This window comes from Oncorhynchus masou, chromosome 5 (genome assembly GCF_036934945.1).
Source record: "Oncorhynchus masou masou isolate Uvic2021 chromosome 5, UVic_Omas_1.1, whole genome shotgun sequence".
Classification (NCBI taxonomy): Eukaryota; Metazoa; Chordata; class Actinopteri; order Salmoniformes; family Salmonidae; genus Oncorhynchus; species Oncorhynchus masou.
This window is the reverse complement of record NC_088216.1, coordinates 1664635-1682125: the sequence shown is the minus strand read 5'-3', so window position 1 is coordinate 1682125 and position 17491 is coordinate 1664635. Positions and strand designations below refer to the sequence as shown.

At 39.1% G+C, this 17491-nt stretch overlaps 1 protein-coding gene across 1 annotated transcript in view; it reads left to right on the top strand.

Moving 5' to 3' along the window:
• LOC135525664 (uncharacterized) overlaps nt 1-17491 on the top strand; it is a 99924-nt gene that overhangs the window by 52169 nt on the left and 30264 nt on the right. The window lies entirely within an intron of this gene.

Sequence of the window (17491 nt, the reverse complement as noted above, 5' to 3'; positions counted from 1 at the left end):
CAGCGGGTAACATATCAGCGGGTAACATATCAGTGTGTAACATATCAGGGGGTAACATATCAGTGTGTAACATATCAGGGGGTAACATATCAGTGTTTAACATATCAGTGTTTAACATATCAGTGTGTAACATATCAGTGTGTAACATATCAGGGGGTAACATATCAGTGTTTAACATATCAGTGTGTAACATATCAGTGGGTAACATATCAGCGGGTAACATATCAGTGTGTAACATATCAGGGGGTAACATATCAGTGTGTAACATATCAGGGGGTAACATATCAGTGTTTAACATATCAGTGTGTAACATATCAGCGGGTAACATATCAGCGGGTAACATATCAGTGGGTAACATATCAGCGGGTAACATATCAGCGGGTAACATATCAGCGGGTAACATATCAGCGGGTAACATATCAGCGTGTAACATATCAGCGTGTAACATATCAGCGTGTAACATATCAGCGTGTAACATATCAGCGTGTAACATATCAGCGTGTAACATATCAGCGTGTAACATATCAGCGGGTAACATATATATGATTAACATATCAGTGGGTAACATATCAGCGGGTAACATATCAGTGTGTAACATATCAGTGTGTAACATATCAGTGGGTAACATATCAGTGTGTAACATATCAGTGTGTAACATATCAGTGTGTAACATATCAGCGGGTAACATATCAGCGGGTAACATATCAGTGGGTAACATATCAGTATGTAACATATCAGTGGGTAACATATCAGTGTGTAACATATCAGTGTGTAACATATCAGTGTGTAACATATCAGGGTGTAACATATCAGGGTGTAACATATCAGTGTTTAACATATCAGTGTGTAACATATCAGGGGGTAACATATCAGTGTTTAACATATCAGTGTGTAACATATCAGTGGGTAACATATCAGCGGGTAACATATCAGCGGGTAACATATCAGTGTGTAACATATCAGGGGGTAACATATCAGTGTGTAACATATCAGGGGGTAACATATCAGTGTTTAACATATCAGTGTGTAACATATCAGCGGGTAACATATCAGCGGGTAACATATCAGCGGGTAACATATCAGCGGGTAACATATCAGCGTGTAACATATCAGCATGTAACATATCAGCGTGTAACATATCAGCGTGTAACATATCAGCGTTTAACATATCAGTGTGTAACATATCAGTGGGTAACATATCAGGGTGTAACATATCAGTGTGTAACATATCAGGGGGTAACATATCAGTGTTTAACATATCAGTGTGTAACATATCAGGGGGTAACATATCAGTGTTTAACATATCAGTGTGTAACATATCAGTGGGTAACATATCAGCGGGTAACATATCAGTGTGTAACATATCAGTGTGTAACATATCAGGGGGTAACATATCAGTGTTTAACATATCAGTGTGTAACATATCAGCGGGTAACATATCAGCGGGTAACATATCAGCGGGTAACATATCAGTGGGTAACATATCAGCGGGTAACATATCAGCGGGTAACATATCAGCGTGTAACATATCAGCGTGTAACATATCAGCGTGTAACATATCAGCGTGTAACATATCAGCGTGTAACATATCAGCGTGTAACATATCAGCGGGTAACATATATATGATTAACATATCAGTGTGTAACATATCAGTGGGTAACATATCAGCGGGTAACATATCAGTGTGTAACATATCAGTGTGTAACATATCAGTGTGTAACATATCAGTGGGTAACATATCAGTGTGTAACATATCAGTGTGTAACATATCAGCGGGTAACATATCAGCGGGTAACATATCAGCGGGTAACATATCAGTATGTAACATATCAGTGTGTAACATATCAGTGTGTAACATATCAGTGTGTAACATATCAGGGTGTAACATATCAGGGTGTAACATATCAGTGTTTAACATATCAGTGTGTAACATATCAGGGGGTAACATATCAGTGTTTAACATATCAGTGTTTAACATATCAGTGTGTAACATATCAATGGGTAACATATCAGGGTGTAACATATCAGTGTGTAACATATCAGGGGGTAACATATCAGTGTTTAACATATCAGTGTGTAACATATCAGGGGGTAACATATCAGTGTTTAACATATCAGTGTGTAACATATCAGTGGGTAACATATCAGCGGGTAACATATCAGTGTGTAACATATCAGGGGGTAACATATCAGTGTGTAACATATCAGGGGGTAACATATCAGTGTTTAACATATCAGTGTGTAACATATCAGCGGGTAACATATCAGCGGGTAACATATCAGCGGGTAACATATCAGCGGGTAACATATCAGCGGGTAACATATCAGCGGGTAACATATCAGCGTGTAACATATCAGCGTGTAACATATCAGCGTGTAACATATCAGCGTGTAACATATCAGCGTGTAACATATCAGCGTGTAACATATCAGCGTGTAACATATCAGCGGGTAACATATATATGATTAACATATCAGTGTGTAACATATCAGTGGGTAACATATCAGCGGGTAACATATCAGTGTGTAACATATCAGTGTGTAACATATCAGTGTGTAACATATCAGTGGGTAACATATCAGTGTGTAACATATCAGTGTGTAACATATCAGTGTGTAACATATCAGCGGGTAACATATCAGCGGGTAACATATCAGCGGGTAACATATCAGTATGTAACATATCAGTGGGTAACATATCAGTGTGTAACATATCAGTGTGTAACATATCAGTGTGTAACATATCAGGGTGTAACATATCAGGGTGTAACATATCAGTGTTTAACATATCAGTGTGTAACATATCAGGGGGTAACATATCAGTGTTTAACATATCAGTGTGTAACATATCAGTGGGTAACATATCAGCGGGTAACATATCAGCGGGTAACATATCAGTGTGTAACATATCAGGGGGTAACATATCAGTGTGTAACATATCAGGGGGTAACATATCAGTGTTTAACATATCAGTGTTTAACATATCAGTGTGTAACATATCAGCGGGTAACATATCAGCGGGTAACATATCAGCGGGTAACATATCAGCGGGTAACATATCAGCGTGTAACATATCAGCGTGTAACATATCAGCGTGTAACATATCAGCGTGTAACATATCAGTGTTTAACATATCAGTGTGTAACATATCAGTGGGTAACATATCAGGGTGTAACATATCAGTGTGTAACATATCAGGGGGTAACATATCAGTGTTTAACATATCAGTGTGTAACATATCAGGGGGTAACATATCAGTGTTTAACATATCAGTGTGTAACATATCAGTGGGTAACATATCAGCGGGTAACATATCAGTGTGTAACATATCAGGGGGTAACATATCAGTGTGTAACATATCAGGGGGTAACATATCAGTGTGTAACATATCAGCGTGTAACATATCAGCGTGTAACATATCAGCGTGTAACATATCAGCGTGTAACATATCAGCGTGTAACATATCAGTGTTTAACATATCAGTGTGTAACATATCAGTGGGTAACATATCAGGGTGTAACATATCAGCGGGTAACATATCAGCGGGTAACATATCAGTGGGTAACATATCAGTGGGTAACATATCAGCGGGTAACATATCAGCGGGTAACATATCAGCGTGTAACATATCAGCGTGTAACATATCAGCGTGTAACATATCAGCGTGTAACATATCAGCGGGTAACATATCAGCGGGTAACATATATATGATTAACATATCAGTGTGTAACATATCAGTGGGTAACATATCAGCGGGTAACATATCAGCGGGTAACATATCAGTGTGTAACATATCAGTGTGTAACATATCAGTGGGTAACATATCAGTGTGTAACATATCAGTGTGTAACATATCAGCGGGTAACATATCAGCGGGTAACATATCAGTGGGTAACATATCAGTATGTAACATATCAGTGTGTAACATATCAGTGTGTAACATATCAGTGTGTAACATATCAGGGTGTAACATATCAGGGTGTAACATATCAGTGTTTAACATATCAGTGTGTAACATATCAGGGGGTAACATATCAGTGTTTAACATATCAGTGTGTAACATATCAGTGGGTAACATATCAGCGGGTAACATATCAGCGGGTAACATATCAGTGTGTAACATATCAGGGGGTAACATATCAGTGTGTAACATATCAGGGGGTAACATATCAGTGTTTAACATATCAGTGTGTAACATATCAGCGGGTAACATATCAGCGGGTAACATATCAGTGGGTAACATATCAGTGGGTAACATATCAGCGTGTAACATATCAGCGTGTAACATATCAGCGTGTAACATATCAGCGTGTAACATATCAGCGTGTAACATATCAGCGTGTAACATATCAGGGATTAACATATCAGCGTGTAACATATCAGCGGGTAACATATATATGATTAACATATCAGTGTGTAACATATCAGCGGGTAACATATCAGCGGGTAACATATCAGTGTGTAACATATCAGTGTGTAACATATCAGTGTGTAACATATCAGTGTGTAACATATCAGTGGGTAACATATCAGTGGGTAACATATCAGTGGGTAACATATCAGTGCGTAACATATCAGTGTGTAACATATCAGTATGTAACATATCAGTGTGTAACATATCAGGGTGTAACATATCAGTGGGTAACATATCAGTGGGTAACATCAGTGGGTAACATATCAGTATGTAACATATCAGTGGGTAACATATAGTATGTAACATATCAGCGTGTAACATATCAGCGTGTAACATATCAGCGTGTAACATATCAGCGTGTAACATATCAGCGTGTAACATATCAGCGTGTAACATATCAGCGTGTAACATATCAGCGGGTAACATATATATGATTAACATATCAGTGTGTAACATATCAGTGGGTAACATATCAGTGGGTAACATATCAGTGGGTAACATATCAGCGTGTAACATATCAGGGGGTAACATATCAGGGGGTAACATATCAGTGTGTAACATATCAGTGTGTAACATATCAGTGTGTAACATATCAGTGTGTAACATATCAGCGGGTAACATATCAGTGTGTAACATATCAGCGGGTAACATATCAGGGGGTAACATATCAGCGGGTAACATATCAGCGGGTAACATATCAGCGTGTAACATATCAGCGTGTAACATATCAGCGTGTAACATATCAGCGGGTAACATATCAGCGGGTAACATATCAGCGGGTAACATATCAGCGGGTAACATATCAGCGGGTAACATATCAGCGTGTAACATATCAGCGTGTAACATATCAGGGTGTAACATATCAGGGTGTAACATATCAGTATCAGGGGTAACATATCAGTATGTAACATATCAGTGTGTAACATATCAGGGGGTAACATATCAGGGGGTAACATATCAGTGTTTAACATATCAGTGTGTAACATATCAGCGGGTAACATATCAGCGGGTAACATATCAGCGTGTAACATATCAGCGGGTAACATATCAGCGGGTAACATATCAGGGGGTAACATATCAGTGGGTAACATATCAGTATGTAACATATCAGTGTGTAACATATCAGTGGGTAACATATAGTATGTAACATATCAGTGTGTAACATATCAGTGGGTAACATATCAGGGGGTAACATATCAGGGGGTAACATATCAGTGGGTAACATATCAGTGGGTAACATATCAGTGGGTAACATATCAGTGGGTAACATATCAGTGGGTAACATATCAGGGGGTAACATATCAGTATGTAACATATCAGGGGGTAACATATCAGTGGGTAACATATCAGGGGGTAACATATCAGGGGGTAACATATCAGTATGTAACATCTCAGTATCTAACATATCAGGGGGTAACATATCAGGGGGTAACATATCAGTGGGTAACATATCAGTATGTAACATATCAGTGGGTAACATATCAGGGGGTAACATATAAGTATGTAACATATCAGTATGTAACATATCAGGGGGTAACATGTCAGGGGGTAACATATCAGTGGGTAACATATCAGGGGGTAACATATCAGGGGGTAACATATCAGTATGTAACATATCAGTATGTGACATGTCAGGGGTAACATATCAGTGGGTAACATATCAGGGGGTAACATATCAGTATGTAACATATCAGGGGGTAACATGCCAGTGGGTAACATATCAGTGGGTAACATATCAGGGGGTAACATGTCAGTGTGTAACATGTCAGGGGGTAACATATCAGTATGTAACATGTCAGGGGGTAACATATCAGTATGTAACATATCAGTGGGTAACATGTCAGTGGGTAACATATCAGTGGGTAACATATCAGTGGGTAACATATCAGTGGGTAACATATCAGTATGTAACATATCAGTATGTAACATATCAGGGGGTAACATGTCAGGGGGTAACATCAGTATGTAACATATCAGCGGGTAACATATCAGCGGGTAACATATCAGCGGGTAACATATAGTATGTAACATATCAGTATGTAACATATCAGGGGGTAACATGTCAGGGGGTAACATATCAGTGTGTAACATATCAGTGTGTAACATATCAGGGGGTAACATGTCAGGGGGTAACATGACAGGGGGTAACATATCAGTGTGTAACATATCAGTGTGTAACATATCAGTATGTAACATATCAGTATGTAACATATCAGCGGGTAACATATAGTATGTAACATATCAGTATGTAACATATCAGTGGGTAACATATCAGTGGGTAACATATCAGTGGGTAACATATCAGTATGTAACATATCAGTATGTAACATATCAGTGGGTAACATATCAGTATGTAACATATCAGGGGGTAACCTATCAGTATGTAACATATCAGTATGTAACATATCAGGGGGTAACATGTCAGTGGGTAACATATCAGGGGGTAACATATCAGGGGGTAACATATCAGTATGTAACATATCAGGGGGTAACATATCAGTGGGTAACATATCAGTATGTAACATATCAGTGGGTAACATATCAGGGGTAACATGTCAGTGTGTAACATGTCAGGGGTAACATATCAGTGGGTAATATATCAGGGGGTAACATATCAGTATGTAACATATCAGGGGGTAACATGTCAGCGGGTAACATGTCAGGGGGTAACATATCAGTGGGTAACATATCAGTGGGTAACATATCAGTGGGTAACATATCAGTGGGTAACATATCAGTATGTAACATATCAGTATGTAACATATCAGTATGTAACATATCAGGGGGTAACATGTCAGGGGGTAACATATCAGCGGGTAACATATAGTATGTAACATATCAGTATGTAACATGTCAGGGGGTAACATGTCAGGGGGTAACATGTCAGGGGGTAACATGTCAGGGTGTAACATATCAGTGTGTAACATATCAGGGGGTAACATATCAGTATGTAACATATCAGTGGGTAACATATCAGTGGGTAACATATCAGTGGGTAACATATCAGTATGTAACATATCAGTATGTAACATATCAGTGGGTAACATATCAGTATGTAACATATCAGGGGGTAACATATCAGTGGGTAACATATCAGTGGGTAACATATCAGCGGGTAACATATCAGTATGTAACATATCAGTATGTAACATATCAGTATGTAACATATCAGTATGTAACATATCAGTGTTTAACATATCAGTGTGTAACATATCAGCGGGTAACATATCAGCGGGTAACATATCAGTGGGTAACATATCAGTGGGTAACATATCAGCGTGTAACATATCAGCGTGTAACATATCAGCGTGTAACATATCAGCGTGTAACATATCAGCGTGTAACATATCAGCGTGTAACATATCAGGGATTAACATATCAGCGTGTAACATATCAGTGTGTAACATATCAGCGGGTAACATATCAGCGGGTAACATATCAGTGTGTAACATATCAGTGTGTAACATATCAGTGTGTAACATATCAGTGTGTAACATATCAGTGGGTAACATATCAGTGGGTAACATATCAGTGGGTAACATATCAGTGCGTAACATATCAGTGTGTAACATATCAGTATGTAACATATCAGTGTGTAACATATCAGGGTGTAACATATCAGTGGGTAACATATCAGTGGGTAACATCAGTGGGTAACATATCAGTATGTAACATATCAGTGGGTAACATATAGTATGTAACATATCAGCGTGTAACATATCAGCGTGTAACATATCAGCGTGTAACATATCAGCGTGTAACATATCAGCGTGTAACATATCAGCATGTAACATATCAGCGTGTAACATATCAGCGTGTAACATATCAGCGGGTAACATATATATGATTAACATATCAGTGTGTAACATATCAGTGGGTAACATATCAGCGGGTAACATATCAGTATGTAACATATCAGCGGGTAACATCAGGGGGTAACATATCAGGGGGTAACATATCAGGGGGTAACATATCAGTGGGTAACATATCAGTGGGTAACATATCAGTGGGTAACATATCAGCGTGTAACATATCAGGGGGTAACATATCAGGGGTAACATATCAGTGTGTAACATATCAGTGTGTAACATATCAGTGTGTAACATATCAGTGTGTAACATATCAGCGGGTAACATATCAGTGTGTAACATATCAGCGGGTAACATATCAGGGGGTAACATATCAGCGGGTAACATATCAGCGGGTAACATATCAGCGTGTAACATATCAGCGTGTAACATATCAGCGTGTAACATATCAGCGTGTAACATATCAGCGGGTAACATATCAGCGGGTAACATATCAGCGGGTAACATATCAGCGGGTAACATATCAGCGGGTAACATATCAGCGTGTAACATATCAGCGTGTAACATATCAGGGTGTAACATATCAGGGTGTAACATATCAGTATCAGGGGTAACATATCAGTATGTAACATATCAGTGTGTAACATATCAGGGGTAACATATCAGGGGGTAACATATCAGTGTTTAACATATCAGTGTGTAACATATCAGCGGGTAACATATCAGCGGGTAACATATCAGCGTGTAACATATCAGCGGGTAACATATCAGCGGGTAACATATCAGGGGGTAACATATCAGTGGGTAACATATCAGTATGTAACATATCAGTGTGTAACATATCAGTGGGTAACATATAGTATGTAACATATCAGTGTGTAACATATCAGTGGGTAACATATCAGGGGGTAACATATCAGGGGGTAACATATCAGTGGGTAACATATCAGTGGGTAACATATCAGTGGGTAACATATCAGTGGGTAACATATCAGTGGGTAACATATCAGTATGTAACATATCAGGGGGTAACATATCAGTGGGTAACATATCAGGGGGTAACATATCAGTATGTAACATCTCAGTATCTAACATATCAGGGGGTAACATATCAGGGGGTAACATATCAGTGGGTAACATATCAGTATGTAACATATCAGTGGGTAACATATCAGGGGGTAACATATAAGTATGTAACATATCAGTATGTAACATATCAGGGGGTAACATGTCAGGGGGTAACATATCAGTGGGTAACATATCAGGGGGTAACATATCAGGGGGTAACATATCAGTATGTAACATATCAGTATGTGACATGTCAGGGGTAACATATCAGTGGGTAACATATCAGGGGGTAACATATCAGTATGTAACATATCAGGGGGTAACATGCCAGTGGGTAACATATCAGTGGGTAACATATCAGGGGGTAACATGTCAGTGTGTAACATGTCAGGGGGTAACATATCAGTATGTAACATGTCAGGGGGTAACATATCAGTATGTAACATATCAGTGGGTAACATGTCAGTGGGTAACATATCAGTGGGTAACATATCAGTGGGTAACATATCAGTGGGTAACATATCAGTATGTAACATATCAGTATGTAACATATCAGGGGGTAACATGTCAGGGGGTAACATCAGTATGTAACATATCAGCGGGTAACATATCAGCGGGTAACATATCAGCGGGTAACATATAGTATGTAACATATCAGTATGTAACATATCAGGGGTAACATGTCAGGGGTAACATATTAGTGTGTAACATATCAGTGTGTAACATATCAGGGGGTAACATGTCAGGGGGTAACATGACAGGGGGTAACATATCAGTGTGTAACATATCAGTGTGTAACATATCAGTATGTAACATATCAGTATGTAACATATCAGCGGGTAACATATAGTATGTAACATATCAGTATGTAACATATCAGTGGGTAACATATCAGTGGGTAACATATCAGTGGGTAACATATCAGTATGTAACATATCAGTATGTAACATATCAGTGGGTAACATATCAGTATGTAACATATCAGGGGGTAACCTATCAGTATGTAACATATCAGTATGTAACATATCAGGGGGTAACATGTCAGGGGGTAACATATCAGGGGGTAACATATCAGGGGGTAACATATCAGTATGTAACATATCAGTATGTAACATATCAGGGGGTAACATATCAGTGGGTAACATATCAGTATGTAACATATCAGTGGGTAACATATCAGGGGGTAACATGTCAGTGTGTAACATGTCAGGGGGTAACATATCAGTGGGTAATATATCAGGGGGTAACATATCAGTATGTAACATATCAGGGGGTAACATGTCAGCGGGTAACATGTCAGGGGTAACATATCAGTGGGTAACATATCAGTGGGTAACATATCAGTGGGTAACATATCAGTGGGTAACATATCAGTATGTAACATATCAGTATGTAACATATCAGTATGTAACATATCAGGGGGTAACATGTCAGGGGGTAACATATCAGCGGGTAACATATAGTATGTAACATATCAGTATGTAACATGTCAGGGGGTAACATGTCAGGGGGTAACATGTCAGGGTGTAACATATCAGTGTGTAACATATCAGGGGGTAACATATCAGTATGTAACATATCAGTGGGTAACATATCAGTGGGTAACATATCAGTGGGTAACATATCAGTATGTAACATATCAGTATGTAACATATCAGTGGGTAACATATCAGTATGTAACATATCAGGGGGTAACATATCAGTGTGTAACTTATCAGGGGGTAACATATCAGTGTGTAACATATCAGTGTGTAACATATCAGGGGGTAACATATCAGTGGGTAACATATCAGTGTGTAACATATCAGTGTGTAACATATCAGTGGGTAACATATCAGTATGTAACATATCAGGGGGTAACATATCAGTGGGTAACATATCAGTGGGTAACATATCAGCGGGTAACATATCAGTATGTAACATATCAGTATGTAACATATCAGTATGTAACATATCAGTATGTAACATATCAGGGGGTAACATATCAGTGTGTAACATATCAGGGGGTAACATATCAGTATGTAACATATCAGGGTGTAACATATCAGTATGTAACATATCAGGGCTGTAACATATCAGCGGGTAACATATCAGCGGGTAACATATCAGCGGGTAACATATCAGTATGTAACATATCAGGGGGTAACATATCAGTGTGTAACTTATCAGGGGGTAACTTATCAGGGGGTAACATATCAGTGTGTAACACATCAGTGTGTAACACATCAGGGGGTAACATATCAGGGAGTAACATATCAGTGTGTAACATATCAGTGTGTAACATATCAGTGTGTAACATATCAGTGTGTAACATATCAGTGGGTAACATATCAGTGCGTAACATATCAGTGGGTAACATATCAGTGGGTAACATATCAGTGGGTAACATATCAGCGGGTAACATATCAGTATGTAACATATCAGTATGTAACATATCAGTATGTAACATATCATTATGTAACATATCAGGGGGTAACATATCAGTGTGTAACATATCAGTGTGTAACATATCAGTATGTAACATATCAGGGCTGTAACATATCAGTGGGTAACATATCAGCGGGTAACATATCAGTGTGTAACATATCAGCGTGTAACATATCAGCGTGTAACATATCAGCGTGTAACATATCAGCGTGTAACATATCAGCGTGTAACATATCAGCGTGTAACATATCAGCGTGTAACATATCAGCGTGTAACATATCAGCGTGTAACATATCAGCGTGTAACATATCAGCGGGTAACATATCAGCGTGTAACATATCAGCGGGTAACATATCAGCGGGTAACATATCAGCGGGTAACATATCAGCGTGTAACATATCAGCGGGTAACATATCAGCGGGTAACATATCAGGGGGTAACATATCAGTGGGTAACATATCAGTATGTAACATATCAGTGGGTAACATATAGTATGTAACATATCAGTGTGTAACATATCAGTGGGTAACATATCAGGGGGTAACATATCAGGGGTAACATATCAGGGGGTAACATGTCAGGGGGTAACATATCAGTGGGTAACATATCAGGGGGTAACATATCAGTATGTAACATATCAGTATGTAACATATCAGGGGGTAACATGTCAGGGGGTAACATATCAGTGGGTAACATATCAGGGGGTAACATATCAGTATGTAACATATCAGGGGGTAACATGTCAGGGGGTAACATATCAGTGGGTAACATATCAGGGGGTAACATGTCAGTGTGTAACATGTCAGGGGGTAACATATCAGTATGTAACATGTCAGGGGGTAACATATCAGTATGTAACATATCAGGGGGTAACATATCAGTGGGTAACATATCAGTGGGTAACATATCAGTGGGTAACATATCAGCGGGTAACATATCAGTATGTAACATATCAGTATGTAACATATCAGTATGTAACATATCAGGGGGTAACCTATCAGTATGTAACATATCAGTATGTAACATATCAGTGGGTAACATATCAGTGGGTAACATATCAGTGGGTAACATATCAGTGGGTAACATATCAGTGGGTAACATATCAGTATGTAACATATCAGGGGGTAACATATCAGTATGTAACATATCAGTATGTAACATATCAGGGGTAACATATCAGTGGGTAACATATCAGGGGGTAACATATCAGTATGTAACATATCAGGGGGTAACATATCAGGGGGTAACATATAAGTATGTAACATATCAGTATGTAACATATCAGGGGGTAACATGTCAGGGGGTAACATATCAGTATGTAACATATCAGTATGTAACATATCAGGGGGTAACATGTCAGGGGGTAACATATCAGTGGGTAACATATCAGGGGGTAACATATCAGTATGTAACATATCAGGGGGTAACATGTCAGGGGGTAACATATCAGTGGGTAACATATCAGTGGGTAACATATCAGTGGGTAACATATCAGGGGGTAACATGTCAGGGGGTAACATATCAGTATGTAACATGTCAGGGGGTAACATATCAGTATGTAACATATAAGTATGTAACATATCAGTATGTAACATATCAGGGGGTAACATGTCAGGGGGTAACATATCAGTGGGTAACATATCAGGGGGTAACATATCAGCGTGTAACATATCAGCGTGTAACATATCAGCGTGTAACATATCAGCGGGTAACATATCAGCGTGTAACATATCAGCGGGTAACATATCAGCGGGTAACATATCAGCGGGTAACATATCAGCGGGTAACATATCAGCGGGTAACATATCAGCGGGTAACATATCAGGGGGTAACATATCAGGGGGTAACATATCAGTGGGTAACATATCAGTATGTAACATATCAGTGGGTAACATATAGTATGTAACATATCAGTGTGTAACATATCAGTGGGTAACATATCAGGGGGTAACATATCAGGGGGTAACATATCAGGGGGTAACATATCAGGGGGTAACATATCAGTATGTAACATATCAGGGGGTAACATGTCAGGGGTAACATATCAGTGGGTAACATATCAGTGGGTAACATATCAGGGGGTAACATGTCAGGGGGTAACATATCAGTATGTAACATGTCAGGGGGTAACATATCAGTATGTAACATATCAGGGGGTAACATATAAGTATGTAACATATCAGTATGTAACATATCAGGGGTAACATGTCAGGGGGTAACATATCAGTGGGTAACATATCAGGGGGTAACATATCAGTATGTAACATATCAGTATGTAACATATCAGGGGGTAACATGTCAGGGGGTAACATATCAGTGGGTAACATATCAGCGTGTAACATATCAGCGTGTAACATATCAGCGTGTAACATATCAGCGTGTAACATATCAGCGTGTAACATATCAGCGTGTAACATATCAGCGGGTAACATATCAGCGTGTAACATATCAGCGTGTAACATATCAGCGGGTAACATATCAGCGGGTAACATATCAGCGTGTAACATATCAGCGGGTAACATATCAGCGGGTAACATATCAGGGGGTAACATATCAGTATGTAACATATCAGTGGGTAACATATAGTATGTAACATATCAGTGTGTAACATATCAGTGGGTAACATATCAGTATGTAACATATCAGGGGGTAACCTATCAGTATGTAACATATCAGTATGTAACATATCAGTGGGTAACATATCAGTGGGTAACATATCAGTGGGTAACATATCAGTGGGTAACATATCAGTATGTAACATATCAGGGGTAACATATCAGTATGTAACATATCAGGGGGTAACATATCAGTGGGTAACATATCAGGGGGTAACATATCAGTATGTAACATATCAGGGGGTAACATATAAGTATGTAACATATCAGTATGTAACATATCAGGGGGTAACATGTCAGGGGGTAACATATCAGTATGTAACATATCAGTATGTAACATATCAGGGGGTAACATGTCAGGGGGTAACATATCAGTGGGTAACATATCAGGGGTAACATATCAGTATGTAACATATCAGGGGGTAACATGTCAGGGGTAACATATCAGTGGGTAACATATCAGTGGGTAACATATCAGGGGGTAACATGTCAGGGGTAACATATCAGTATGTAACATGTCAGGGGTAACATATCAGTATGTAACATATCAGGGGGTAACATATAAGTATGTAACATATCAGTATGTAACATATCAGGGGGTAACATGTCAGGGGGTAACATATCAGTGGGTAACATATCAGGGGGTAACATATCAGCGTGTAACATATCAGCGTGTAACATATCAGCGTGTAACATATCAGCGGGTAACATATCAGCGTGTAACATATCAGCGGGTAACATATCAGCGGGTAACATATCAGCGGGTAACATATCAGCGTGTAACATATCAGCGGGTAACATATCAGCGGGTAACATATCAGGGGGTAACATATCAGTGGGTAACATATCAGTATGTAACATATCAGTGGGTAACATATAGTATGTAACATATCAGTGTGTAACATATCAGTGGGTAACATATCAGGGGGTAACATATCAGGGGGTAACATATCAGGGGTAACATATCAGGGGTAACATATCAGTATGTAACATATCAGGGGGTAACATGTCAGGGGGTAACATATCAGTGGGTAACATATCAGTGGGTAACATATCAGGGGGTAACATGTCAGGGGTAACATATCAGTATGTAACATGTCAGGGGGTAACATATCAGTATGTAACATATCAGGGGTAACATATAAGTATGTAACATATCAGTATGTAACATATCAGGGGGTAACATGTCAGGGGGTAACATATCAGTGGGTAACATATCAGGGGGTAACATATCAGTATGTAACATATCAGTATGTAACATATCAGGGGGTAACATGTCAGGGGGTAACATGTCAGGGGGTAACATATCAGGGGGTAACATGTCAGGGGGTAACATATCAGTGGGTAACATATCAGTGGGTAACATATCAGGGGGTAACATGTCAGGGGGTAACATATCAGTATGTAACATGTCAGGGGGTAACATATCAGTATGTAACATATCAGGGGGTAACATATAAGTATGTAACATATCAGTATGTAACATATCAGGGGGTAACATGTCAGGGGGTAACATATCAGTGGGTAACATATCAGGGGGTAACATATCAGTATGTAACATATCAGGGGGTAACATGTCAGGGGGTAACATATCAGTGGGTAACATATCAGCGTGTAACATATCAGCGTGTAACATATCAGCGGGTAACATATCAGCGTGTAACATATCAGCGGGTAACATATCAGCGGGTAACATATCAGCGGGTAACATATCAGCGTGTAACATATCAGCGGGTAACATATCAGGGGGTAACATATCAGTGGGTAACATATCAGTATGTAACATATCAGTGGGTAACATATAGTATGTAACATATCAGTGTGTAACATATCAGTGGGTAACATATCAGTATGTAACATATCAGGGGGTAACCTATCAGTATGTAACATATCAGTATGTAACATATCAGTGGGTAACATATCAGTGGGTAACATATCAGTGGGTAACATATCAGTGGGTAACATATCAGTATGTAACATATCAGGGGGTAACATATCAGTATGTAACATATCAGTGGGTAACATATCAGTGGGTAACATATCAGGGGGTAACATATCAGTATGTAACATATCAGGGGGTAACATATCAGGGGTAACATATAAGTATGTAACATATCAGTATGTAACATATCAGGGGGTAACATGTCAGGGGGTAACATATCAGTATGTAACATATCAGTATGTAACATATCAGGGGTAACATGTCAGGGGTAACATATCAGTGGGTAACATATCAGGGGGTAACATATCAGTATGTAACATATCAGGGGGTAACATGTCAGGGGGTAACATATCAGTGGGTAACATATCAGTGGGTAACATATCAGGGGTAACATGTCAGGGGTAACATATTAGTATGTAACATGTCAGGGGGTAACATATCAGTATGTAACATATCAGGGGGTAACATATAAGTATGTAACATATCAGTATGTAACATATCAGGGGGTAACATGTCAGGGGGTAACATATCAGTGGGTAACATATCAGGGGGTAACATATCAGCGTGTAACATATCAGCGTGTAACATATCAGCGTGTAACATATCAGCGGGTAACATATCAGCGTGTAACATATCAGCGGGTAACATATCAGCGGGTAACATATCAGCGGGTAACATATCAGCGTGTAACATATCAGCGGGTAACATATCAGCGGGTAACATATCAGGGGTAACATATCAGTGGGTAACATATCAGTATGTAACATATCAGTGGGTAACATATAGTATGTAACATATCAGTGTGTAACATATCAGTGGGTAACATATCAGGGGGTAACATATCAGGGGGTAACATATCAGGGGGTAACATATCAGGGGTAACATATCAGTATGTAACATATCAGGGGGTAACATGTCAGGGGGTAACATATCAGTGGGTAACATATCAGTGGGTAACATATCAGGGGGCAACATGTCAGGGGGTAACATATCAGTATGTAACATGTCAGGGGGTAACATATCAGTATGTAACATATCAGGGGGTAACATATAAGTATGTAACATATCAGTATGTAACATATCAGGGGGTAACATGTCAGGGGGTAACATATCAGTGGGTAACATATCAGGGGGTAACATATCAGTATGTAACATATCAGTATGTAACATATCAGGGGGTAACATGTCAGGGGGTAACATATCAGTGGGTAACATA